Source organism: Schistocerca serialis, chromosome 6, assembly GCF_023864345.2.
Source record: "Schistocerca serialis cubense isolate TAMUIC-IGC-003099 chromosome 6, iqSchSeri2.2, whole genome shotgun sequence".
Classification (NCBI taxonomy): Eukaryota; Metazoa; Arthropoda; class Insecta; order Orthoptera; family Acrididae; genus Schistocerca; species Schistocerca serialis.
In genome coordinates this window covers 244,289,063-244,315,688 of record NC_064643.1, presented here as the reverse complement: position 1 = coordinate 244,315,688, position 26,626 = coordinate 244,289,063, and the positions used below count along the sequence as shown (strand labels likewise).

At 41.2% G+C, this 26,626-nt stretch overlaps 1 protein-coding gene across 3 annotated transcripts in view; it reads right to left on the bottom strand.

The window, feature by feature from the left end:
* The window catches only part of LOC126483692 (zinc finger protein 714-like), a 291,534-nt gene that overhangs the window by 221,380 nt on the left and 43,528 nt on the right, over window positions 1-26,626 (bottom strand). The gene's annotated exons all lie outside the window — the stretch shown is intronic.

Genomic DNA, 26,626 nt, shown 5'->3' with positions numbered 1-26,626 from the left:
CTGTCAACACCTGCTTTCTTTGGGATTGGAATTATTATGTTGTTCTTGAATCTGAGGATATTTCACCTGTCTCATACATCTTGCTCACCAGATGGTAGAGTTTTGTCAGGACTGGCTCTCCCAAGGCCGTCAGTAGTTCCAATGGAATGTTGTCTACTCCCGGGGCCTTGTTTCGACTCAGGTCTTTCAGTGCTCTGTCAAACTCTTCACACAGTATCGTATCTCCCATTTCATCTTCATCTACATCCTGTCCCATACATCTTCCCATTACCATCTACTCTAATCCTGTCACTGGCATCTCGTACCTCATCAAAGACACAGCCACCCGTGATAGCAGCCATGTGATCTACAAACTGAGATGCAGCCACCATGCTGCATTCTAGGTGGGAATGACATCTAACAAGCTGTCTGTCCACATAAATGGCCACTGCCATACTGCGGCCAAGAGACAGCTGAACCACCCAGTTGCTGAAAATGCCACCCAACATGATGTGTTTCACTTTAATGGCTACTTCACAACCTGTGCCATTTGGATTCTTCCCACCAACAGTTTTCCTGAACTGTGTAGATGGGAACCCTTCTGACAACATATTTTTCATTCCAATAACCCCCTGACCTCAACTTTCACGAGTCCCTGTCCTCCATGTGAGAATCCCCTTTCCATTTCTAAAGTTTTTACATTTTTCTCTTTCATTTTTGTGCCTTACCTTTTTCCACCAGGCAGAAGTATGTTTTCATTTATTGTTTCCTCATACTACCTGTCTTCATTAGGTTTTTATTTTTAGACAATGCCTTGGATTTCTCAGTGTGTTATACGATGAATAACAAATTGTTTTCCACTCAATTTTTGAGGGGTTGTAATAATTAGCACCAATTATTCCAGAAACCATGTATATTGTACTTTTCTTTCTTCATAAAATGAAACTTATGTTGTCCCTTCTCCCCTTTCATTATGGAATAGCTCGTTCTAAAATTTAGCTCAACAACAAAAACAGTTAACAGTAGCAACACCTACAGAATCAACTACAACTTCAGCTGCTACAGAAACAGGTAAACAAAAGTACCCACGTCAACAAAACCAACAGACACAACTGCTCACTGAAAAAATTCTGCCACACCATGTGCACAGTTTCCTCATATCCACCTTTTGTTATGTCAATTTATATCAATATATTTTCTGCTGCAAAAAGTACAGTTCCTTCAATAAATATAACACATCAACAGAAGTCAGTAGACAGGGTAGAGCATACTAAGTTTTTGGGTGTACATATAGATGAGAATCTTAATTGGAAAATTCATATTTTGGATCTCCTAAAGTGACTAGGTTCAGCAACTTTTGTGATCAGAATAACTGCCAATTTTGAGGATATAGAAATTAGTAAGCTAACATACTTTGGATACTTTCACTCTCTGATGTCATACGGAATAATATTTTGGGGTAACTCAACATTTAGACAAAAAGTATTCACTGCTCAGAAGAAAGTGGTTAGAATAATGTGTGGGTTCATAGTCGCATATCTTGTAGGCATCTTTTTAAAAGATTGATGAAATTTGTTCTCAACAACATGGATCAGTTTAAATACAACAGTGATATTCTTGATTATAATACCAGAAAAAAGAAAGACTTACATTATCCTTTGCTCAACCTATCTTTGGCACAGAAAGGGGTAAAATATGCAGGTATAAAAATTTTCGACAAATTACCATATGAAATAGGGTGTCTGACAGACAGCAGTAATAGCTTCAAAAATAAATTGAAATCGTATCTCCTTGACAACTCCTTCTATACCATAGATGAATTCTTGAATAGGAATAAATAAATCTATAAATATAGTATATGCATTTTGTGCCATTTAAGGGAATGGGGTAAATAATAGAAATATTAATCTTTAATTCTGTATTGTAAAATATACATATATTAAAAAATTTTGTTTCATATGTGCATTTCTTGCGCACTTGACACATTCCACATCATAACGGCTACTGTACCGTGTGATTGATCAATGTAACACACAACCAACTAACTAACTCAATTCCTAGTGTTTTATATTATCCACAAGAAGTGACATTACCATGCTATGGTTTGAGGCAAGTCATACCATTTAACAAACTGATCAATTTATGCGTAGAATTTTCTTCCCTATTTCATCAGAACCTGAAATGTACAAAAGACTCCTTTATGGCAATGCTAGTACATGTTTTAAGGCTCTTTTCATAAAGTAAAATATTCTTTTATACTTGTTTAAAAAGGTGTTCATTTGAGTAGCCAGTATATAATTATTGGAGTTTTGCAGCATACTTCGTGTAGTATCTGGGAAATCCCATTACTACTGGCTGCCACTCACCTGGATCCCAGAGAATATGTGGAAATTTCAAGGCAACTTTGAATATAAAATCCATCACAGACATTCGCTTCTTGTCATATCACAAAGAGTTATTTACTCACATTGCTGGCACTTATTGCACCTTAAAAATTGATTTAACAGAAGCATACCTACAGCTGCCCTTGCTGAAGAATCACAGAAGTTCATGAATATTAACAATCTGTATGGGTTGTATCAGTATTGTAGGTTACCTTTCACTGTTGGAAAGCCTTGAATATTTTTCTGCATTTTTTTAGAATGGTTGTATTTTAATCATTTCCTTAACCACAGAATCTGGCCAAAAATAGTTGTAGAAAATATCTGAAAGTTTACATAACTTACAGTGTGGGTAGTAGAGGCACAGTTCCCTGCCACTGCTTGCCAGGAAAGATACAAGAGTACCTCATCACACAAACTCCTTAACCCTCGAACAAGCATGCATATGTATAAAGTGCGCCAACCGCAAATATCATTACCATATTGCTGCACTGTTGTTTTACAACTGTGAGCCCATACTTAGTCCTTCAATATTGCTTCTGCTAACACAGTGATAAGTTGTGCTGTCATATGTAGAAGTGAGCAGCAGTAATATAAAACAACCAGTGAGCTAAGTAAGAAAAAAAGTTACAATCCCTGCAAGAATATAGCCCATATTCTGAGCTACCAGCTCACTCCCACAATGAGTCAGTTGTCAATGAGATAATTAGCAATTGAATAAGTGATTGGCTGGGATCTGATGCAACTACACAGTTTAGTGCTTGGAGTGGGTCATTACTGTTGGTTGGTTTGTTTGGGGGAAGAGACCAAACAGCGAGGTCATCGGTCTCATCGGATTAGGGAAGGATGGGGTAGGAAGTCGGCCGTGCCCTTTCAAAGGAACCATCCCAGCATTTGCCTGGAGCGATTTAGGGAAATCACGGAAAACCAAAATCAGGATGGTCGGACGCGGGATTGAACCGTCGTCCTCCCGAATGCGAGTCCAGTGTGTTACCACTGCACCACCTCGCTCGGTGGGTCATTACTGTAGGATAACATTTGTATGGGGCAACAAAGTGACATAATGAATATTTATCTTGTTATTTTTTAATAAAACAGTGATATGGCTCATATAATGTAAGTTTATTTTATTGTTGTTTAACTAAACAAAGATTAAAGTGTGATTTTGTTCGTACATGTTTACCGTGGTAATAAAAAGAGAGCCATTCTGTACACATGTACAAAGTATGCCATGCGCTCATTCACGTTATAAAAATTGGCGCACCCACGCAAGGGTTAATGAGACCATAGCTACTGAACCCATTAAAACAACAACTTGCATAACCTCCAACAAGTATTTTAGCTACTACAAATATATATCTGTGTGATGAGTTACTCACATATCAATTCACCTCTTAGAAGTTGCATATGTAAGAGATAATACTGAAAATACCAAAAAATGATCCATTTGAGGGTCACTGCAGTTTTTCCAGCAGCCCTTAAAATCTGTAATTTGCAATCAGGGCTTACAAAGAGCAACACTTTGTCAGAAGAACCATATCCCTCCGAAAGAACTGGTAGCAAGACCTGCCCGATTCACCCACCCAGCACATCCTACTCTAGCCCTGTAATTTGCTTATCCTGTCCCATCAGAGGCAGGGCCACATGTGAAAGCAAACATGTCTTTTACTAGCAATGATGCAACTACTGGACAGCATTTTATGTGGATATGACCACCAACCAGATACTCTCAGAACGAATGGTCGCCACCATACTGTGGCCAGACACAAAGTTGACCACCTAGTGATGGAACACAATACTGAGAACAACATGCTCAATTTCAATGGCTGCTTCACAACCCAACCCAAGTGTATTCTTCCCTTCAGCACCAGTTTTTCTGGTGCGCGCAGATGAGACTTATACTTGAAACAAATCTTTCATTCCCATAATCCTCCTAGCCTCACTACATTCACACCCACTATGCAACAATATGCCCTTCCCAGTCCACAAGTCTATGTCATTGTCATTTTGCACCCCCACAAACACACCGGCTCCAGGTCTCTTGTGCCATATTCCCAGCCCGCGCTCCTTCTACCTTTCCTATCACATTGTTATCTTGCGCACATGCTGCCTCCCTCTGAACCACCAGCTACCCCTCCCCAACCCCTCCTCTTTCTTCCCACCTCTCTCTCATTCTATCCACCCCATCCAAAGTAATCCCTTAGCCCAGTCCACCTACCAAACTGCACAATGTAACTGTGTGTGTGTGTGTGTTTTCTAACTCATTAAACGATTTTTTCTTTTTTTTTTTTGTATGTCCATCCTTCTGATTGTAGGTTTGAAGGACTTCAGCCGTTCACTTATGTAATAAGATGGAACACCTACAGCCGTCCTTATAATATTATTTATATATGACTACCAGCTTCGGTGCTCAAATAGAGTATTTTGTGAACTGGTAGCTAACGGTTGGAACACAACATCATTGTTACAGGCAGTCTGCGAAAACCAGTCCATCAGTGTTGGCAACTGATGATTCGTGTATACGATTGGATTTAACCCCCTCAGTGTCTGTTAAGGCCTGAAGAATGTAGCCATATAAGGACGGCTGTAGGTGTTCCATTTTATTACATTAAAGAATTTGTCCTAATGGTAGCAAGTGCACATTCTTTATTGTTGGCCATTGACAACTCAACTATTCAGCTGTTTGGTGAGTGATCTCCTTTACTCCTAAAGTATTAACTATAATCTGAATCATTCCAGATGCAAACACAACTGCAGCACTATTTAACATACTCTAAACAGCCAATTTCTCATTTTTGTGTACTCCAGAATATGGAAAGGCTCCAATTACATATATCATTGCCAGTTATGGACACTGCATCCAACATACTTCACATCCAGCTGTATACACTTTTGCAATACATGGGTCAGTGTATGGCCTTGACTGTATACTGCTACAATGCATGTAGAATGAATCAGAAAAAATCTTCACTTAATATACTTTGTAGGCTCTGGCCTCAGCTTAAAAATCTATTCAAAAACAGAAGTGAAGCAATTGATGACATCTCATACTCCATAAAATCTAAGTTTAGCACTGATAAGGTTCCACATGTCACAAGCTCCTGATTTTGAGCCAGTCGTGGTAGTGGTAGTGGTGGTGGCGGCGGCGGAGGAGGAGAAGGAAGAGGGAGGGAGGGAGGGATATAATATCTGCACTCTCTAAAAAACATTCGCCACAACGGCTGCAGAAATCAACTACATCACAGTCTCTGTACTAATGGCATATTTACCCACTGGCAGCTACAGAGACAAATGCCAGTCTATCTCAGGCATGTGTCAACCACACCTGTTCAATCTTTTACTTTTTTTTACATCTGCATCCATATTCTACAAACCACTGAGAAATGCTTTGTAGAGGGTAATTCCCATTGTACCAAAAGTTAGCATTTCTTTGTATTCCAGCTGCACATGAAGCATTACACGAATGACTACTTAAATGCATCTGTGAACTCTTTCATTATTCCAAACTTGTCATACTCTAAACTTGTCCATCCTGGTATGATAAGTAGGGATCACCGTATACTCTGCACTTCCATGATGCTGTCTGGTGAGTCAAATAAACCAGTGAAAATTTGTGCTGGCTTTCATTGTATATTTTCGGTATTCCCTGTTAATACTATTTGGTATGAGTTCCAAAAACTTGAGCAATATTCCAGGACAGGTCACCTGAGCATTACACACAGTCTAGTCACATTAATGCGATCACCGTCTATCTTCGACATCAGTGTGTAATAACCACTCACAGACAGAGGACAGGATTGGCAGCACTGGCAGTGGAGGGTATATAAAACACGTCAGGGTGAAGCAGAAAACAGGGCAGTTGTAATTTGCAGATGGAGTAATTTATATGACGTCCAAAAGGGCATGGTCATTGGCTTTCAGGGCAAGGGTGAAAGCATTTCAGATATGGCTAAGTTTTAAACTGTTTAAACAATGGAGAATACAGGATGGAATGTAACAATATAATGAAAATAAGTTGCTACTAACCATACAGTGGAGATGATAAGTCACAAAAAAGCACAACAAAATGAGGTCACACAATTAGCTTTTGGCCAACAAGGTCTTTGTCAAAATTAGACAACATATACACACGCACACACTCACACATACACTCACACAAACACAACTCTCTCTCTCTCTCTCTCTCTCTCTCTCTCTCTCTCTCTCTCTCTCTCTCTCTCTCTCTCTCACACACACACACACACACACACACAAACACACACACACACACAACCATGGTCTCTGGCAGCTGGAGCCAGACTGTGAGCAGCAGGGCATTATGGGAGCGGCAACTGGATGGGGGTAAGGAGGAGACTGGGACGGGGAAGAGGAGAGTGAGTAGGGTAGGGGTGGGGGACGGTAAAGTGCTGCTGGGAGCGTGCAGGGACGAGATGGAGAGTGGTGCAACTGGGTGTGATGTTTGTGACAGGACTGGAGTAGGTGGTGATGGGAGGATGTATGGGACAAGTCTTGCATCTAGGTCTATTACAGGGATATCAGCCATGAGACAAGGGGCTGGGGGCAGGGGTTGTGTAGGGATGGATGAGGATATTGCGTAGATCCAGTGAGTGGTGGAATACCACTGTGGGAGGAGTAGAAAGTATAGTGGGTAAGCCTTTCTCATTTCAGGGCATGAGAGGTAATCAAAACCCAGGCAGAGAATGTAATTCAATAGGTCCAGTTCTGGATGGAACTGAGTCACGAGGGGAGTGCTCCTCTATGGACGGACGGTGGGGCTTTCGGAGGTGTTGGGTGACTGGAAACAAAGGCACAGGAGATCTGTTTTGTACAAGGTTGGGAGGGTAATTATGATCTGTAAAGGCCTCAGCAAGACCCTTGGTGCATTGCAAAAAGGACCGCTTGTCACTACAGGTTTGATGGCCATGGGTGGCCAGGCTGCATGGAATGGGTGTCTTGGTGTGGAATGGGTGGCAGCTGTCAAAAGTGGAGGTATTGCTGGTAATTGGTAGGTTTGATATGGACAGAGGTTTTGATATAGTCATCTTTGAGGTGGAGGTCAACATCAAGGAAAGTGGCTTGATGGGTTGAGTAGGACCAGGTGAAGCGAATGGGGGAGAAGCTGTTGAGATTCTGGACGAATGTAGATAGGGTGTGCTCACCCTCCATGAATCTGAACCAGGTGAGGGGTTTGGGATTCTGGGTGTTTAGGAAGGATACCTCTAGATGGTCCATGAATAGGTTGGCACAGGATGGTGCCATACAGCTGCCCATAGCTATAACCCAGATTTGTTCGTAGGTGATGCATTCAAAAGAGAAGTACTTGTGGGTGAGGATACAGTTGGTCATGGTGACTAAGAAGGAGGTGGTTGGTTTGGAATCCATTGGGCATTGGGAGAGGTAGTGTTCAATAACAGTATGGCCATGGGCATTAGGGATGTTAGTGTAAAGCAAGGTGGCATCAATAGTGACGAGCAGGGCAACGAGTGGTAAAAGCTCATGGCTCTTATTCCTGTAATAGACCTAGATGCAAGATCTGTTCCATACATCCTCTCACCATCACCTCCTGTCACAAACCTCATCTGTCCCATCAAAGGCAGCACTACCTGTGAAACCAGTCATGTGATCTACAAGCTAAGTTGCAACCATTGTGCTGATTCATATTTGGGCAAGACAACCAACAACCTGCCCATCCACATGAATGGCCACTGATAAATTGTAAGCAAGAAGCAACTGAACCAACCTGTTGCTAAGGACACCACCCAACACAACATCCTTCATTTCAATGACTGCTTCACAGCCTGTGCCGTCTGGATCCTTCCCACCAACACCAGCTTTTCTGAATTGCGCAGGTGGGTACTCTCCCTGCGATGTATCCTACATTCCCTTAACACTCCTGGTCTCAACCTTCGTTAGTCATTCTCCTTACCCAACTAGCTCCTTCCCCGTTCCCATTCCAGCACAACACAGCCCTCTATTCCACAAATGCACCCAGCCTTTTTACTTCTTTTCTGCTAACCCCCCAGCCCCCATCTCCCCCCCACCCTCTGTCTAACCTCCTGACTGTACCTAGCTGCCCAACTTTGCACCTCGTCCCTGCACTCTCCCAGCAACACTTTATCATCCCCCACCCCACCCTGCTATCCCTCCCCCTCCCTGTCCCAGCCTCCCCCTTACCCCCACCAAGTTGCCTCTCCCATAATGCCCTATTGCTCGTAGTCTGGCTCCTGCTGCCTGATACCAGGGTCAGTGAGTTGTGTTTGCATGAGTGTGTGCATGTTGTCTAATTTTGAGAATGGCCTTGTTGGCTGAAAGTTAATTGTGTGAGAATCTTTTTGTTGTGCCTTTCTGCAACTCAGCATCTCCGCTATCCTATATGGTGGGCAGCAACTACTGTTTCTTTTTTTTTTTTTTTTTTTTTTTTTTTTGGTTATAGTGTACAGAGTATGGCAAAATGGCACTAGCGAAAACCCAGTGCCAAGGCACCATGGTGCACCACAGGCCATAGATAAAAGGGGCGAACTGTGGCTGTAGAGACATGTTCGGGCAAACAAAAGTGCAACTAGAATGAAATTTTCACTCTACAGCAGAGTGTGAGCTGATATGAAACTTCCTGGCAGATTAAAACTGTATGCCGGACCGAGACCCAAACTCGGGACCCTTGCCGTTCGCGGGCAAGTGCTCTACCAACTGAGCTACCCAAGCATGACTCACACCCCGTCCTCACAGCTTTAATTCCGCCAGGACCTCATCTCCTACCTTCCAAACTTCACAGAAGCTCTTCTGCGAATCTTGCAGAACTATCACTCCTGGAAGAAAGGATATTGCAGAGACATGGCTTAGCCACAGCCTGGGGGTTGTTTCATATCAGCGCACACTCCGCTGTAGAGTGAAAATTTCATTCTAGAAACAAACCCCAGGTTGTGGCTAAGCCAAGTCTCCGCAATATCCTTTCTTTCAGGAGTGCTAGTTCTGCAAGGTTCGCAGAAGAGCTTCTGTGAAGTTTGGAAGGTAGGAGACGAGGTACTGGCGGAATTAAAGCTGTGAGGACGGGGTGTGAATCGTGCTTGGGTAGCTCAGTCGGTAGACCACTTGCCTGCGAAAGACAAAGGTCTCGAGTTTGAGTCTCGGTCCGGCACACAGTTTTAATCTGCCAGGAAGTTTCAAAAGTGCAACTGTTTAACAAATGACCACCCAGATGAACCAAGGGGCTACCAATGGTGTCTTCTCAATGACTATTCAACAAAAGTTGCTGCATTTGGGCTTCCACAGCAGGTACCTAGTTCAGGCACCCACACTGACAGTTGCTCACTGGCGACAAAGGCAGAAACTTGCACAGCATCACAACTGGGTGTCCATTGAGTGGTGACTGGTGGCCTTTTCAGATGGATCACATTTTATGCTCCATCAGATAGGTGGCCGCTGTCATGTCAGCGTGAAAGATCTGAAACAAAACATGCCGCACCTATCATCAGAAGAGTCCAGGCCAGAGGAGGGAGTTATGGTCTGGGAGATGTTGTTGTGGCATTCCCTGGGTGATCTCATTTTGGAAGCCACAGTGGATCAACACAAGTATGAATCTGTCCTTGGGGACCACACTGAGACTTTTGACAGTTGGTCACATGAAAGTGAGTGGACAGTATATAAGCAATCTCCTTTGTAAACCTATGACTGGGCCTATGTGACCATTTCACTTCATATCACCACAGATTGTTACACCCAAGTATTTGTAAGAGTTGACTAATTCCAACTGTGACTCATTGATATTTTAGTCATAGGACACATCATTTTAGTGTTCTGTAAAGTGCACAATCCTACAACATTTAAAATAAGTTGCCAATTTTTCCACCAATTTGAAATCTTATCAAGATCTGACTGCACATATGTGAAAGTTTTTTGCCTGAAACAAATTCCGCATCATGGTCACTATTACTGTTTCAACTCATAATGTTTTTATTTGCTGCATAATTCCTGCCAGTAGACTAGCCATGGACACAGGCCATCCTCCATCTTTTTTCACTGATACTGATTTTATGTTGTTCATGAGCACCATCTACACATAACAGTGAATGTCAGTCACTAAAACATCTTCAGCAATTAGAAATTTCTCTGTACAATGCACTGAAAACTTGGGCTCATATATGAAAATGAAAACCATTATCGTTTCATCCTCATGCACCATTTCCCAGATGTTATCTGATATGTTATTTCCAAGTCAGCTTTCAGTCAATATTTAAATGATTAAATCATCAACCCAATCATTGACTCAACACTGCATTGCTTTACAAGCAAAGATGTACGCCCTTGCCTTTCACCATTCTCTGAATCAGCCAATCCATAAAGTTACTGTGAGATCTATTGTTCACAATAAAATCCAAAACACAGTGCACATTAAAGTTTTGTATTTGCAGATGACATTTTAACACAAAAGACATCAAAACTGAACATGAAACGTTGGATGGTCAGAAACATATCCGTTGACTTGAAATTCAGCAAAACAAATATCTTAAAAGCAACATCTGCAGAAAGGAGTAGACTTCTAAGATCTTTCTGTAGGGAAACTATGCAGAATCAGCCTCAGACTTGGAAGTACTTCAGGAAATGTCAACAATGGAAGGTATGGAACACTCTACCAAACACAGAAAGTACAATATTTATCCAGTCAATGGAGAAAATGCCACTGGGACAACAAATTCCAATAAAGAATAAATTAGCAGTAGTAAACTAACATTCTGTGTTAGTTCTTATGTATAAACCAGTAACAGGGATTCTCTCAGTCAGTGACAAAGAAACCATGAAACAGAAAAAGTGGAAGCATAAAAAATGAGATGGAACAATAAGGAAATATGCTGACGCTTAATGTTACTGCTATTGATGTTATGCAGAGTCATAGACCCCAGTAGTACAGGCATGAAATGAGAATGAAAAATCGAAAAATCTGATAGCCTAATTATAGTATATGCAGGTTTAGATCCCTTGATATTTGGCCACCACACTCATGGATGTGCTTGGCGAATCATGTATGGCTCTGCTTCATCTGGGGAGGTTATTTGTCAACAGAAGACTCAATGGGCTGTTTACCTCCTCCAGTTGCCACAGTCTCTGGGCACACTACACCAAAATGTGGTGTACAGGTCACAGTAGTCAGTGCTGCAGTCACAGAATTTCTGTATCAATTCTAGAACCACTCAACCTTCTACCATCTCGAACACAATATTCTGAATATGAGTATGTGATGGTAGAATCCTACCTATTGCACGTCACAGGTTTAAAATCAGTCGCGGGAAGAAAGTAGACGCAACAGTCAGACGGCACCAACAAGTACCTGTTGGGCAATCCATTGATGTTTTAGTGAGTGTATAAGGAAGAACCATGGAGTTTATATGCAGCTCTGTGTTTATTGTGTCACTGACTACTGTTACTAAAACAAGAACAGTTGAAAAGGTCCTCTTTTAGACTCTTGATGCAACCTTGTCAGAGGCAAGACTCATTTTATAATTCATGTTAAGAAAGGTCATGGTATCCAAACCAACTTTCTTTTAACTGTAATTCAATTTGTTTCTAACGTCTGACTGTATGAGAGACTTGCAGGAAGTTACGTATTTATGTGGAAAATGAGATTTTTATTGTCTGTGGAAGTCAAATACATTGTTAGTTCACGAAAAGTAAAGTTTGCATGTCTACTTATTTCATAAGTAGAAAGAGTCTAAAAATTCCTGTACCTAGCGTCATTCAGTGGAGAAGAAGTCAAGAGGGTTTCCAGCAGCCAGCTTTTCAGTAAAGAAGAGTGGCTGCAAATTCCAAGTAAGTCATCTTGTAAAGAAGTGGAAGGTGGTTTGAGGGAATAAGTCGATACAACCCAGATCCACACTCACACTTTAAGTTGTCAGAACATTAGTGTGTGCAATCCACATTAGGTAGGACTGACAGAGGACATCGAAAAAGGTCGAAGACGGGCAGCTCATTTTGTATTATCGCAAAATAGAGGAGAGGGTGCCACAGATGTGTTTTTCACTGAGGCTGGACCTTTCCACAAAATTTCAATCACAAACTTTCTTCTTCAAATGGGATTTTTTTTTCTTTTTGTTGCCCACCTATGTACGGAGAAATGATCATTGTAACAAAATAAGAGAAATCAGAGCTCATATGGAAAGATTATTTGTTTTTTCCATGTGCTGTTGGAGAGTGGAATGTCCTCAGCAGCCAGAGACTGTGGTCGTGCGTATGTGAGTTGCGTTTGCATAAATCTGTGTGTGTGTGTGTGTGTGTGTGTGTGTGTGTGTGTGTGTGTATATTTTGTCTATCCTTTTCATAATACTGTCATTTTTCCATACTGGATTTTCCACTGGTTGAATGTAGTCTCCATCCTAAAGTTAACCCAACCTAAAATCAGTTTATAGAAACTCATAGATTAGCAAATAAATTGATAAAATTATAACTCAACATGGTATGACTAGCTGATCATTTACAGAAAATGGGAACTGTTAGCGTATTAACAGCTCTTTCTTAATTTTGTAGCCAGATTTGACATTTCACAAGTCGTACCACATTTGTCTCTTACTTGCTAAATAGAAGGAATACCACAAGGTAAACTACACACTGCACTCTTATCTGAATATAAACTGTTTAAAGTGTAATATACTGAAATCCATATGCCACAAGTTCCACACTATGGTGATTCCTCTCATAAGAAGGATTGCTTACATCTGAGGACATTGCCCAGTAAAGTGGTGTGATAGTACATCACTGTCATTCACTGGATGAAAGAGATATGTCAAAGCTATGTAGTTGGTGTCATCAGCAGCAGCTTGTCATTCCTCAATTCTAGGCACTCCTATTCTCAACAAAGCATGATCCTGTTCAACATCAAGGTCACAGCCTGTTGTAATACAGTGCAATACAGTAACTATAAGCAGCCCTCTCCAGCTGTTTCATCTATCGATTCATTGCCTTGACTTCCAACATGCATGGACTCGGCAGAATATCACTTCCTTCCCAAGATGATATAGATGGTGCGAGTCCTAAAGGGGCTGGACTTCCTTCACTGTTGAGTACGTGCACTGCATAGATATGTCTTGCAATTTGCTAATGGAGTCTGAGAAGATTAAGAACTCAGTGCTTAATTGTGTTTCATCCATGCCAGAATCCTCAAGATATCATGCACCTCAGCTTCATAAGTGGCGAGCTCAAAAAGTAAGATGACATTATATTTTTGTGAAAAAATCTTTAGATATCCATCAATATTCATGTTGTCCCCTTCAAAGTAATCCCCCTCATATACACAACACTTTGTGCCAATGCTTCTTCCAATCTTCAAAGCACTTCCCATAAGCACAATTGTCAAAGCACTTCTCATAAGCACTTTTCGGTACAGCCTTGAGTGCTTTCAGCAATGGAGTTTTTATTTTCTCAATCGTTGAAAATCTTCTTCGTTTCATAGGTCTCTTCAGTTTTGGGAACAGAAAAAGTTGCAGGGGGCCAAATCTGGTTAATATGGTGGCTGAGGCATGATTGTCATGTTGTTTTTGGCCAAAAAATCTCTCACACGCAACGATGAATGAGCAGTTGCATTGTCAAGATGCAAAAGCCATGAAGTGTTTTTCCACAATTCTGGACTTTTTTGCGTATTGCTTCTTGCAAACGGCACATAACGTCAAGGTAATGCTCCTTATTGACCATACAAGGTGGACTCAAAAATTCTTGACACACTACGCCACGGCAATTTGGGGGGGGGGGGGGGGGGCGGAGGGGGGGACAGTGAGCAAAACTTTTGACATTTGATCGAACCTGGCGTGCTTTTTTTGGTCTTGGCTGTCCAGGATGCTTCCACTGGGACGATTGGGCTTTGGTTTCGTCACCAGTTATGACCCTTTTGAGCAAATCATGTTCATCATTGACGTCATTCAAGAACTCCTGAGTGATGCTGATGCGACAGTTCTTCTGATCAAAATTGAGAAGTTTTGGAACAAATTTCACTGACCCGTCTCATGCCCAAAACATTTGAACAAATTGCATGACATGAGCCGACCGATATGCCAACATCCTCAGCAAATTCTCTTACAGTAATCTGATGATTTTCCGAAACCATTTTCTTCACAGCTTCGTGATGTGCTAGAGTGTCCAGAGCGAGGTCTTCTCATCCATCTTGGAAGAGCTTGCAACATTTGCAAACTATTTTTTTTACTTGGAGCAGATTCACCATATGCCACTCTCAACATTTCAAGTGTTATAGAGCCCTTGATTTCATTTTTCAAACAAAATTTGATGCAAATTCTTTGCTCAATTTTTTATAATAATCAAAAATCGCCAAGCACACTAAAAGATGTCTAACCCTTCTATCTGTCAAAAACAAACGAAGTACACTGTACACTTGCAACTGTGAACATATGTTCGGGATATATGTACCAACATCACAAAAATAAGATCAATAATCAATTGTATGTTGCCCGTGCATTTTGAAAAGTCACCTTACTGTTTGAACAGCCCTTGTATATTGAGAATGTATGCAGCACGTAAATCTTGAAGACACTACAGGGCAAACAACACACCAACCAAACCAGCCAAGACTGTCCCAGGCCTAGAAGCATCAGAATAGATTGTCATATATTTGAGTGCTGCATTAACTGTTGTAAATTAATATTAAATATAACTGCTAGAAGAGCCATTCTTGTATTTACTTGAAACCAGTATGATAATGGGACTTCAACTAACTGGGGCAGAAGCTGGCTCCCCCACTGGATAAGGACTCATATTTTGTCTCCAACACATACTATGTTTGCTTTCACATGGCTTCCAAATGGTATCATTGTTTGTTTGTAAATTTCATTTGTTTGAGCAGTCACTCAACCAGATGTAATTCCTCGACAAGAACCCATACAGCTGATACTCCATGAGGAGCTAACCACTCTCAGTACAGGGTTTGGTGTGGGACTGTTTCTGTACTCAATCAGACTAGACAAAGACTTTCATAGTCTTTTAACATAAGGTCTTGCTGATCCACACACATATGATGCACAACCATTTTCAGTACATGAAAGACAAATATAGTCATTAAAATTTGAAGCCAGCACACAGCATCCACTCCTCCAACATCTTTAGTGTCAGTTGTAACTGAATTTTTGCTGTTGAAGGGTGAAGCAGTTGCAAAACACAACAAAGTCTTTTGCAAAGAGAATTGTAGGAAACCATCCTCTAGTGGAGTCTGTTTGACATAGTTCCCAAGTTTGCTGCCTGAAATGATGAAGAACAATATCAAAATGGGAAGATATTTCTGGGTGCCTCATATGTGGAGATGTCTGTGGATGTTAGGCCTTCTCAGGATCAAAAAACGCATCTATGTAGATTATGTAGGAAAACCTGCTGTATAGTTGCCTCTAACAAGGTCAGGTTACCAACGGTGAGACAATACCTCCTGAAACCACACTGGATGTACACTTTGTGATCAAAAGTATCCAGACACCACCAAAAACATATGTTTTTCATATTAGGTGCTTTGTGATGCCACCTACTGCCAGGTACTCCATATCAGCTACCTCAGTAGTCATTAGATATCATGAGGGAGCAGAATGGAGTGCTCTGCAGAACTCACAGACTTCAAATGTGATCAGGTGATTGGGTGTCACTTATGAAATATGCCTGTATGCGAGATTTCCACATTCCTAAACATCCCTAGGTCCACTGTTTCTGATGCGATAGTGAAAAGGAAACGTAAAGGGACATGTACAGCACAAAAGCCTACAGGCCGACCTCATCTGTTGACTGACAGAAACCACCGACAGATGAAGAGGGACATAATGTGTAATAGGCAGACATCTATCCAGACCATCACACAGGAATTCCATATTACATCAGGATCCACTGCAAGAACTTACAGTGCCAAACGACACCTCGCTTGGTGTAAGGAGCGTAAACAATGGATGACTGAACAGTGGAAAAACGTTGTGTGGGGTGACGAATCACAGTACACAATGTGGTGATCCAATGGCAGGGTGTGGGTATGGCGAATGCCCTGTGAATGTCATCTGCCAGCATGTGTAGCACCAACAGTAAAATTCAGGGGTGGTGCGGTCGTGTTTTTCATCGAGGGGCCTTGCACCCCTTGTTGTTTTGCATGGCACTATCACAGCGCAGGCCTGCATTGATGTTTTAAGCACAATCTTGCTTCCCACTGTTAAAGAACAATTAGGGGATGGCGAATGCATCTTTCAACACAATATAGCACCTGTTCATAGTGCATGGCCTGTGGTGGAATGTTACTGGATAACTTCATGTAACGGACTTGCTTGCACAGAGTCCTGACCTGAATCCTATATAACATCCTTTGGATGTTGTGGAGCGCCGACTTCATGCCAGACCTCACTGACCGACATTGATACCTCTCCTCAGTGCAGCAATCCATGAAGAATGGGCTGCCATTGCCCAAGAAACCTTCCAGCACCTGATTGAACGTATGCCTGTGAGAGTGGAAGCTGTCATCAAGGCTAAGTAAGGGTGGGCCAACACCATATTGAATTCCAGCATTACTGATGGAGGGCACCCTGAACTTGTAAGTAATTTTGAGCCAGGTGTCCGGATACTTTTGTTGACATGGCGTATATAGGATGACAAAAGAGTTTCCATTCGAAGGCTGTACTGTTTAGAATCTGTATGCCAATCAGGCAACATAACCGTGATCATTAAGGCAACCGTCCCACTGATGCCTGGGGTTGAAGATACCCATTTAGTAAAACACCGTGTCTTGCTGTGTGAAGAAGCCCATAACTGCCTGTTGCAAATCCTTAGCCGACAAGAATCGTCGACCCTTCTAGGCCTTTTTTATGGGACTGAAAGCCTGATAATTGCATGAGGAGAGATGAGGACTATTGAGTGGATGTTCAAGTGTCTCCCCCCTACAGTTGGCATAAATTCTGCATTATGGCATCTGCAATATGAGGGCGCCTTACATCAAATTGCGACTAGCAAGAACTCAGTGCACAATGGTGATGTTCGACACACATGCAGCCTCATACATTTTCTTCATTCTGCAATGGATGTCTACCAGTGTTTGTCCTCCAACAGCCAAGAAAATAATAATGGCACATTTGTCGCTCTTGGAGGCACATGGTAATAACACAGCCATAGTTCATGTTTCCGCATTTAGCGAATCCATATCACTGATCACTTCCCAGTGAGCAGTTTCAGTGAGGGTGAGATAGCATACAGAAAGCCTGACGGATGACATTAATGCAATAGCAATGCTAGCCAATGTTCAAAAGACGTAATCCCTCACTCCATACAGATCTCAACACCTGTCCCATGGGGTCATGTGATGAGTGTCTCATAGCATATTGAGTTAAATCTTTACAATGGAGGAATGTATAGGGAAACTGTCTGATCTGTTTATTTACAATCTCACTGCCTAGGCCTTTTTGTAGTGGTAAGTAAAGGAAACAAACTGTTATTCTACATGACACTTGCATTGCAACTGTTTGCAACATGGTGTTTAGGAAAAGAGGCCAGATGTGGTATTTGTTATAGAAAAATATGGCCACTCTTCTTTTAAGTTCCTCTCCATTGACGTCATCTTCTAGGACACAACAACCCCTTAGCACAGACGTATCATTATCTTTGGAACAGGGTTTCACTTCTATCAACAGCTTCAGTTCTCTTATCTGAACTCGTTCATGTTCCACTGGCATATGGATGCCATTTCACTGTTGAGACTTTTGTTACAAATCCTCTTTCCTTCTGTTTACATGAATTTTTGATGTGTTGGGATACAGTTTTGGCACTCGGGGGCAGACTGCGTGTTCCACATTTCCTACTGAAGAAATCTCATAACATCTGTAAGACAAAATATGACCTGATGACTTCAGTGCATTTTGTTTAGTTTTCTTTTCTCTGTAGCCTGTTCCTTACACAAAGATGACCAACAATGCTTCTGTTGAGGGTTTCTGTACTGCAGCTATCATTTTCCTTCAGTAATGGTTTGCATAACACTTTTTGCTTTGTTGTCATCTTGGAGGATGTTGCAATGACAAGTGGTATAGTGTCAACAGCTTCTATATATTACCGTGAAACGTTCACACACTTCAATTGCCTCAGTTTGTGTCACTAAATTTATCCTCACAACATGTTTCTTCAAGAATGAAACAAAGACTGTTTTTCTTTGTAGACCTTCATTGAACCAGCATATGTGGAGCTCCTGGCTTGTAGGCAGCATTGTGATTTGGAACCCAAGATGGTGTGGTCATACTTTTATCACCTCTAAGAATACAATGGGTTTGGAATGAACACTGTAATCCTTTGGCAGGTAAACCAAATCTTCATATGTAAAGGTAAAACTTGTGAGCTAAACTCAAGTATAAAGACAGCTGTTTTGTCTAGTTTATTACTGATCCTCTTCTTGTTAACATGAATTTAATACACACCTTCTGTCTCCTACTTTTACTGTTAATCTACTGCAAAACTTTCATAAGATCTCTATTGACTATGTAAGTTGCAGAAACTGGGTATTCACCTAGGTTGTTACTTTTGGGAGTTGGCTGTCTGGATGGAAGTAGCTGTTTCTATGAGTAGTAGCCATTTCACTAATTTTAAAGTTCTTACCAACATGTCCTATTCCTTCTGTATGTAGAAAGGAGACACCTTTTCAAATGATCCCTCCTTCCACTTTATAATTAAAAAAACACATTATAGCATGTTCAAAAATGGTTCAAATGGCTCTGAGCACTATGGGACTCAACTTCTGAGGTCATCAGTCCCCTAGAACTTAGAACTACTTAAACCTAACTAACCTAAGGACATCACACACATCCATGCCCGAGGCAGGATTCGAACCTGCGACCGTAGCGGTCTCGTGGTTCCAGACTGTAGCGCCTAGAACTGCACGGCCATTCCGGCCGGCATTACAGCATGTGATCTGAGACTTGTTACTGTAGTTCATTACTTACACTACTGGCCATTAAAATTGCTACAAGAAGAAATGCAGATGATAAACGGGTATTCATTGGACAAATATATACTAGAACTGACATGTGATTACATTTTCATGCAATTTGGGTGCAAAGATCCTGAGAAATCAGTACCCAAAACAACCACCTCCGGCCGTAATAACGGCATTGAGTCAAACAGAGCTTGGATGGCGCGTAAAGATACAGTTGCCCATGCAGCTTCAACACGATACCACAGTTCATCAAGAGTAGTGACTGGCGTATTGTGATGAGCCAGTTGCTCGGCCACCACTGACCAGATGTTTTCAGTTGGTGAGAGATCTGGAGAATGTGCTGGCCAGGGCAGCAGTCGAACATTTTCTGTATCCAGAAGGGCCCGTACAGGACCTGCAACATGCGGTCGTGTATTATCCTGCTGAAATGTAGGGTTTCGCAGGGATCAAATTAAGGGTAGAGCCACGGGTCGTAACACATCTGAAATGTAGCGTCCACTGTTCAAAGTGCTGTCAATGCGAACAAGAGGCGACCGAGACACGTAACCAATAGCACCCCATACCATCACGGCGGGTGATACGCCAGTATGGTGATGACAAATACACGCTTCCAATGTGCGTTCACCGCGATGTCGCCAAACACAGATGCGACCATCATGATGCTGTAAACCGAACCTGGAATCATCCGAAAAAATGACGTTTTGCCATTCATGCACCCAGGTTCGTTGTTGAGTACACCATTGCAGGTGCTCCTGTCTGTGATGCAGCGTCAAGGGTAACCGCAGCCATGGTCTCTGAGCTGATAGTCCATGCTGCTGCAAACGTCATCAACCTGTTCATGCAGATGGTTGTTGTCTTGCAAACATCCCCACCTGTTGACTCAGGGATCGAGACGTGGCTGTACGATCTGTTATAGCCATGCGGATAAGATGCCTGTCATCTTGACTGCCGAGGCCGTTGGGATCCAGCACGGCATTCCGTATTACCCTCCTGAACCAGCCAATTGCATATTCTGCTAACAGTCATTGGATCTCGACCAACGCGAGTGGCAATGCCGCGATACGATAAACAGCAATCACGATAGGCTACAATCCAACCTTTAAAGTGGGAAACATGATGGTACGCATTTCTGCTCCTTACACGAGGCATCACAACAACATTTCACCAGGAAACGCCGGTCAACTGCTGTTTGTGTCTGAGAAATCGGTTGGAAACTTTTCTCATGTCAGCATGTTGTAGGTGTCGCCACCAGCGCCAACCTTGTGTGAATGCTCTGAAAAGCTAATCATTTGCATATCACAGCATCTTCTTCCTGTCTGTTAAATTTTGCATCTGTAGCACGTCATTTTTGTGGTGTAGCAATTTTAATGGCCATTAGTGTATTAGCCACTCCAAGATTGTATGTTAAACAGGAGGTTAAAATTGCCTGATGAATAACCTGGACTATTGGAAGTGCTTTTATTTGAAGCAGTGAACTCCATACATGTCCCACGAGTAGCTAGAGAACACACATGTCCACCCAATCAGGGTCCCACTTATCTGGTAAGACGGGTGCAACTAGGATGCCCCAGAGGTTAGCTACTGCTCTGTCTCAACAGAAATCTTGATATCGAGGTGTTCTTTTTATCTTTTACTGTAGAAATTGAGGTTTGTATCATCAAAATGACCCAAGCAGTTAAGCAAATATTCCCATTTCCTGTGATACAAAAATGACCCAGAGAGCACATGTAGCTTATGGAATGATAGGGGAGAAGTACCCCTATGATAACACTTGCATTATCCTAACTGAGGATTTTTTTTTTTCTAATTTCAATTCCATAAAATCTCTAAAACAGAAAAACCATTGTGGTTATAAATATTTCTGAGACTAGTGATAACTGACATTAGAAAACAGACAAGCAAATTGTTTATTGAAATTAAAATAACTGTTTTTGAAATTCTACAATGCAACTGGGCATTCAAGACGAGGCTACTTCAAGTAAAAAAGACAATATTAAATCTTGCTACACTGCAGTCAACAAGTTCTATTTCTGTAAATCCTGAGTGTAGCGGTTTTTTTGCTCCTAGTTTTTGAGTATATAATAACAGATGTTTAATACTAATTCTTTATCTGGTGTAAATATCTGATTTCAAAAACATCACATTATTCATTTCCTAATGAAAGTCTCCTGAATAATAACATTAGACTTCAAACAGTAGAACACATAAAACACATGTCAATCAGTTCAAGTAGTTGGCAGGGTCCCTACCTGTAGTGCTCTTCCTTTTCAGCCCTGGTGTATCAGACACAAAGCAGACCTTTCAGACAACACACGATCATCTTTATAAGTGTCTTTAAGTTGGACTACTAACTTAAAATATTACTTCTTAGAAAATGTCAATTAACCGCAAGCAGAGTTCCCTATTATTTAGTATTGTCACGCTAATGATTAAACTAAGCAACAATTCCATTAAGATATTATTTTCTTCATTTCTCATCCACAAATTCCCAGTAACGGCAAAAAATATTCATAAATAATAAACAGGCTGTGCTCCTACAGCAATAAATACGCACAAACGATAAACGGGCTGTGCTCCTAGTTTTTTAAATGCTGGATTCCTTCTTCAGGGCAGGAAAGAGGATACGTTAGCTGCGGAAGAGATGGGAATGGAAATGAAGCATGTTACATACAATCCAACTTGAGTGGGAACCATTTTGCTGAGGGAGGAAAGGAGACAAATATTAGTGTGTAGTAATTCAATGTTACTACATAAATAAACCCTGTACCAAAGCTATTACTTATTTACACATTATCTTTGACCTGTTCCTCTGACAGGTTCCCCTTATCTTAACCTACCTTTTTCCTCAAGTGGGTTCCTCTTAACATGGGTTCTAAGTTACCTGCTACCTGTCCCTCTACTATACATTCTCTCTTCTACCCTCAAGAAAGAATCTTGGATTCCAAAAGCTATGATTACAGACTATCATTCATTATCTACATCTATCAAAGGTACTGGGGTTGTACCACCAGAAGAAAAAAAATACACATTACAATTTATCTTATGACAAATTCCAGCACAGTTACTGGCCATATGTACACCAAAATATACAAATCTGTTCACAATCTGTTGTTTAATACCATTACAATTACCCAATTCTATCTGTTGCATTATGCTTTTTTACTTTTCTTGAACTGCTAATCACGTCAACCAACGTATTACAGATGCTCTAATGTTTAACATGCAATACAAACCCATGTTTTGAAATACAAGAGCCAGAAATGGCAGTCACCACAAATGATCTTGTTTGAGACATACATCATCTGAATACTAGAACTCACTAGCCAGAGAGTCCCATTAAACCTTCCTATTTCAGTCAATTTTCCATAATTGAGTGCTGCCTGTGATTGCCTTGTGAAATCGCATGTCTGTCTGTACAATAATATTGACATAAAAGAAGCAATTACTAACTTTGTGCACAACAGTAAGCAGTACTAATTAAACACATAATTTCATGTTTATAAGTGTGGTTGCTGTTGCTTTCATTATTATGGAAACTATTAACTAACACAACTTTAGCAGTATATACATCATGGCACAATTACTTTATTCACAAAGCTTTCCAGATGAACAAACCTTATTCTATAATCTCACTGAAATATATAATATGGAAAAATATTTTTTAGGGTCTATCTTTGAAGATAATGACAAGAGGCTTACAGGACATTTGCTCACTAAAGAAATTTGTTGTCAAGAACCAACATCACTCAAAAAAAAAAGTATTATTAATAAAGGTATGTCTTGAAGGCGAAACAGCTTACACTGTACTTCACTCAGTCCACTATCCTTCTCAGTCTAAGTGTTGCACAGAAAGACATGGGGTATTCGGCCATAAAATCTTTGACCACCTATGATGTAAAGAACTTAATGGGTGGAGGGGGAGAGAGGGAGGAGAGGGGGTATGTGTGAATAGAGAGAGGGAGAGGGAGAGGAAGAGGAAGAGGAAGAGGAAGAGGAAGAGAGAGAGAGAGGGAGAGGGAGAGGGAGAGGGAGAGGGAGAGGGGGGGAGGGGGAGGGGGACAGGGAGGGGGAGGGGGAGAGAGAGTGTGTGTGTGTGTGTGTGTGTGTGTGTGTGTGTGTGTGTGTGAGAGAGAGAGAGAGAGAGACAGAGAGAGAGAGAGAGAGAGAGAGAGAGAGAGAGAGAGAGAGAGAGAGAGACAGACAGACAGACAGACAGACAGAGAGAGAGAGAGAGAGAGAGAGTAGCTTTATGTGGCTCTGTGGGCCGTGTGTGGTCAAGGCTCAGCCTGTCTTGGCTTTGCTCATTTTTGAATGTACTCGGTACAGTGTGACATTTCATGTGTTGCATTAGCATTTTTCGGTTGGCACAACTCTCTTCAGTTCGGCAGAATCATTGTGTCAGCTCTCTTTACCCTTCCCTATTTGTTTGTGGTATGAAGGACATTCACTGATCCAGTGGCTGCTTGCACAAAAAGAGACAGTCTAGTATCATCACAAGTCTTTAAAAATGAATGAAAATGGCAGAAGAGATGGAGGAGAATTCTGTATATTTATTATGCAGTCACATAATTGACAATTACTGCGAATTTGCTCTGAGATGGTGGTGGTGGTGGTGGTGGTGGTGGTGGTGGTGGTGGTGGTGGTGGTTAGTGTTTAACGTCCCGTCGACAACGAGGTCATTAGAGACGGAGCGCAAGCTCGGGTTAGGGAAGGATTGGGAAGGAAATCGGCTGTGCCCTTTCAAAGGAACCATCCCGGCATTTGCCTGAAATGATTTAGGGAAATCACGAAAAACCTAAATCAGGATGGCCAGAGATGGGATTGAACCGTCGTCCTCCCGAATGCGAGTCCAGTGTGCTAACCATTGCGCCACCTCGCTCGGTAAATTTGCTCTGAGACAATATTATTATATCATACAGAAAGAATTTAAAGATTCGGTTAACAACGAATTAACAAAAAATTACAACCCTAAACAGAAGGGATTCATCATTCTGTACATCACGAAGCACTTTGTGTTAAAACTGCAGGCATAGAGCACTTGAAGAAATTGGCAGTACAAATAGTAAAATATCTGAAGTCTTACACATCATACCACACTGTCAATTGCAAGAGATTTTGATGGAACTGATTGAAGAGTATGTAGACTATATATTACTGCAAAGTATGTTGGTTAAGTCAAGGGGCAGGTCTGGAATGATTTTTCGATTTAAAATACTCTAGCGATGAATCTATAAAGGGAAAAGGATTGCAGAATTAAAATTAGAACGTCTGCAACTGATTGCAGACCTCACATTTTAAGTTGATTTGACTGCATACTGCCAACAGTAAGATACTAAAAGGTAAGAAAAAACCTATTTCTGATTTGGAGGGGATGCATTTAAAAAGAAAATTGCTTTGTAGAAGGGACAAATTCCAACAAACACAGTCATGTTTCCTAAACTCAATAGCCTTACAGAAAACACACGGTTTGAAGAATTCATTGCAGCCTTAAAAGAATTATAAGGATAGGTTTCAAAACATTTTGAGCACACTGTCAATCTTACATCTGTTTTCAAGCTGTTTCTGTGATCATTTACAATTGGAAGTGGCCATGTACATGAGCAGATGTAACTGATTGATCTTCAATGTAAGTCCTGTTTTAAAGAAAAATCCTTTGACATTAAAGCTCCCCAGGACTTCTACATTACTTTTTTCAGATACACTTTCCATGCCTCCCTCCGCATTGAGGTTGCAAAAGTGCAATAATATTTCGATCAACATGTGTGTGTGTGTGTGTGAAAGACCTTTCTACGGTTACGAAACATCAAGATTACGTGGCAATGTGAGTGCGAAAAATTTGTAAAATTATCTACTTCTGTCAGTATGCTGGCAGTTTATACAAGATAAAAATTATATTCTGTCTTCAGTGCACCAAAAACAATTAAGCAATACTGAAAATTTATTTCACTTGTGGTCTATGTTGTTGTGAAATATGAAAAAAAAGTCATATGCAGTGTGACTGCATTGTTATCTAAATATGACCCCTCCCACCACTCAGAAATCATGGTGTGGCAGTGGGGGAAGTATGCAGCCACCATGGTGAGCACAATGGCACTCATTCCGGGGCATGGCTCATGAGCCAAATTCTGGGCTGTCCCTGCTTTAGACAATCATGTAAATTATACAATGCAGGCTTTCATGCTTAGTATATGTGTACTTGGTGATTATTGTTCTATGGGCATTAGCCCATGGTCCAAGGCATAAATCTCTGCCAAGTTTCATCTTCTAATGAGACATCATTATAGGCTATAACAAATCCGAAAGTGAAGATATGTATAAATAGTTCAGTTTGTTGAGCTTGTTTCAGACTGTAACTGCTGTTTGAATCATTATAGCTTCTGATTATGTCTCCAGCACTTGAAGAGGGGGAAAAAGTAATTAAAAAATAACTTAAAAAAAGACGTTAGGCAGAGAAATATGCCTCAGACCACAACCTAATGTCCATAAAACATAAGTCACCTAATATGTAAATTGCAGCATATTGTCACAATTTTCACTGAGAAAATGGACTGTAATTGTAAGACTGACTTAATAACATTCTAGCAAGAGGTCTCAATTATGACCCATAAAACATGAAAACAGCTCAAGTAAAATAAACTTCACCCAGTATTATTGACTAACAACACTGAAAACAGGCTAACTGCATTTCAGTGAACACTGCTGTATAACATTAAAAATTGTTGCAATGGAATCTCAACTCAAAACAATTTTTTGTAGAATATGAGACAATATTTACAGAAACACACACTATGTCGGATGGATGGTGTGGTGAATAACTTGTCATCAACACATACATTCTGATCTAGGTTTAAATTATTTCTGTTACATCACACATCAGGCACAGACATACAAATAAATCTCTTAAGAAGCTCTGACAACATAATTTAATTGGATGGACAAAAAATCTACTCACCAAGCAACAGCACAACACACATATAAAAAACTGTTGTGATTGGCAAGCTTTCAGAGCCAGTGGCTCCTTCTTCACGCAGATGGATTGAAGGGGAAGGAAGAAACGTGAAGAAAAAGGACTGGAGAGGTCTAGGAAAAGAGGTAGATCTTGGGAAAGTCACACAGAACCATGGGTCTGGGGAGACTAGCCTTTCCTTCTCATCCCATATGGTACGTCTCCCCTAACCCGCGGTTCAGGGTGACTTTCCCAAAATCTACCCCTTTTCATAAACTTCTCCAGTTCTTTTCCTTCACATTTCTTCCTTCCCCTTCAGCTCGTTGACTGAAGAAGGAGCCACTGGCTCTGAAAACTTGCAGGTCACAACAGTCTTTTATGTGTGTATTCTGCCGCCGC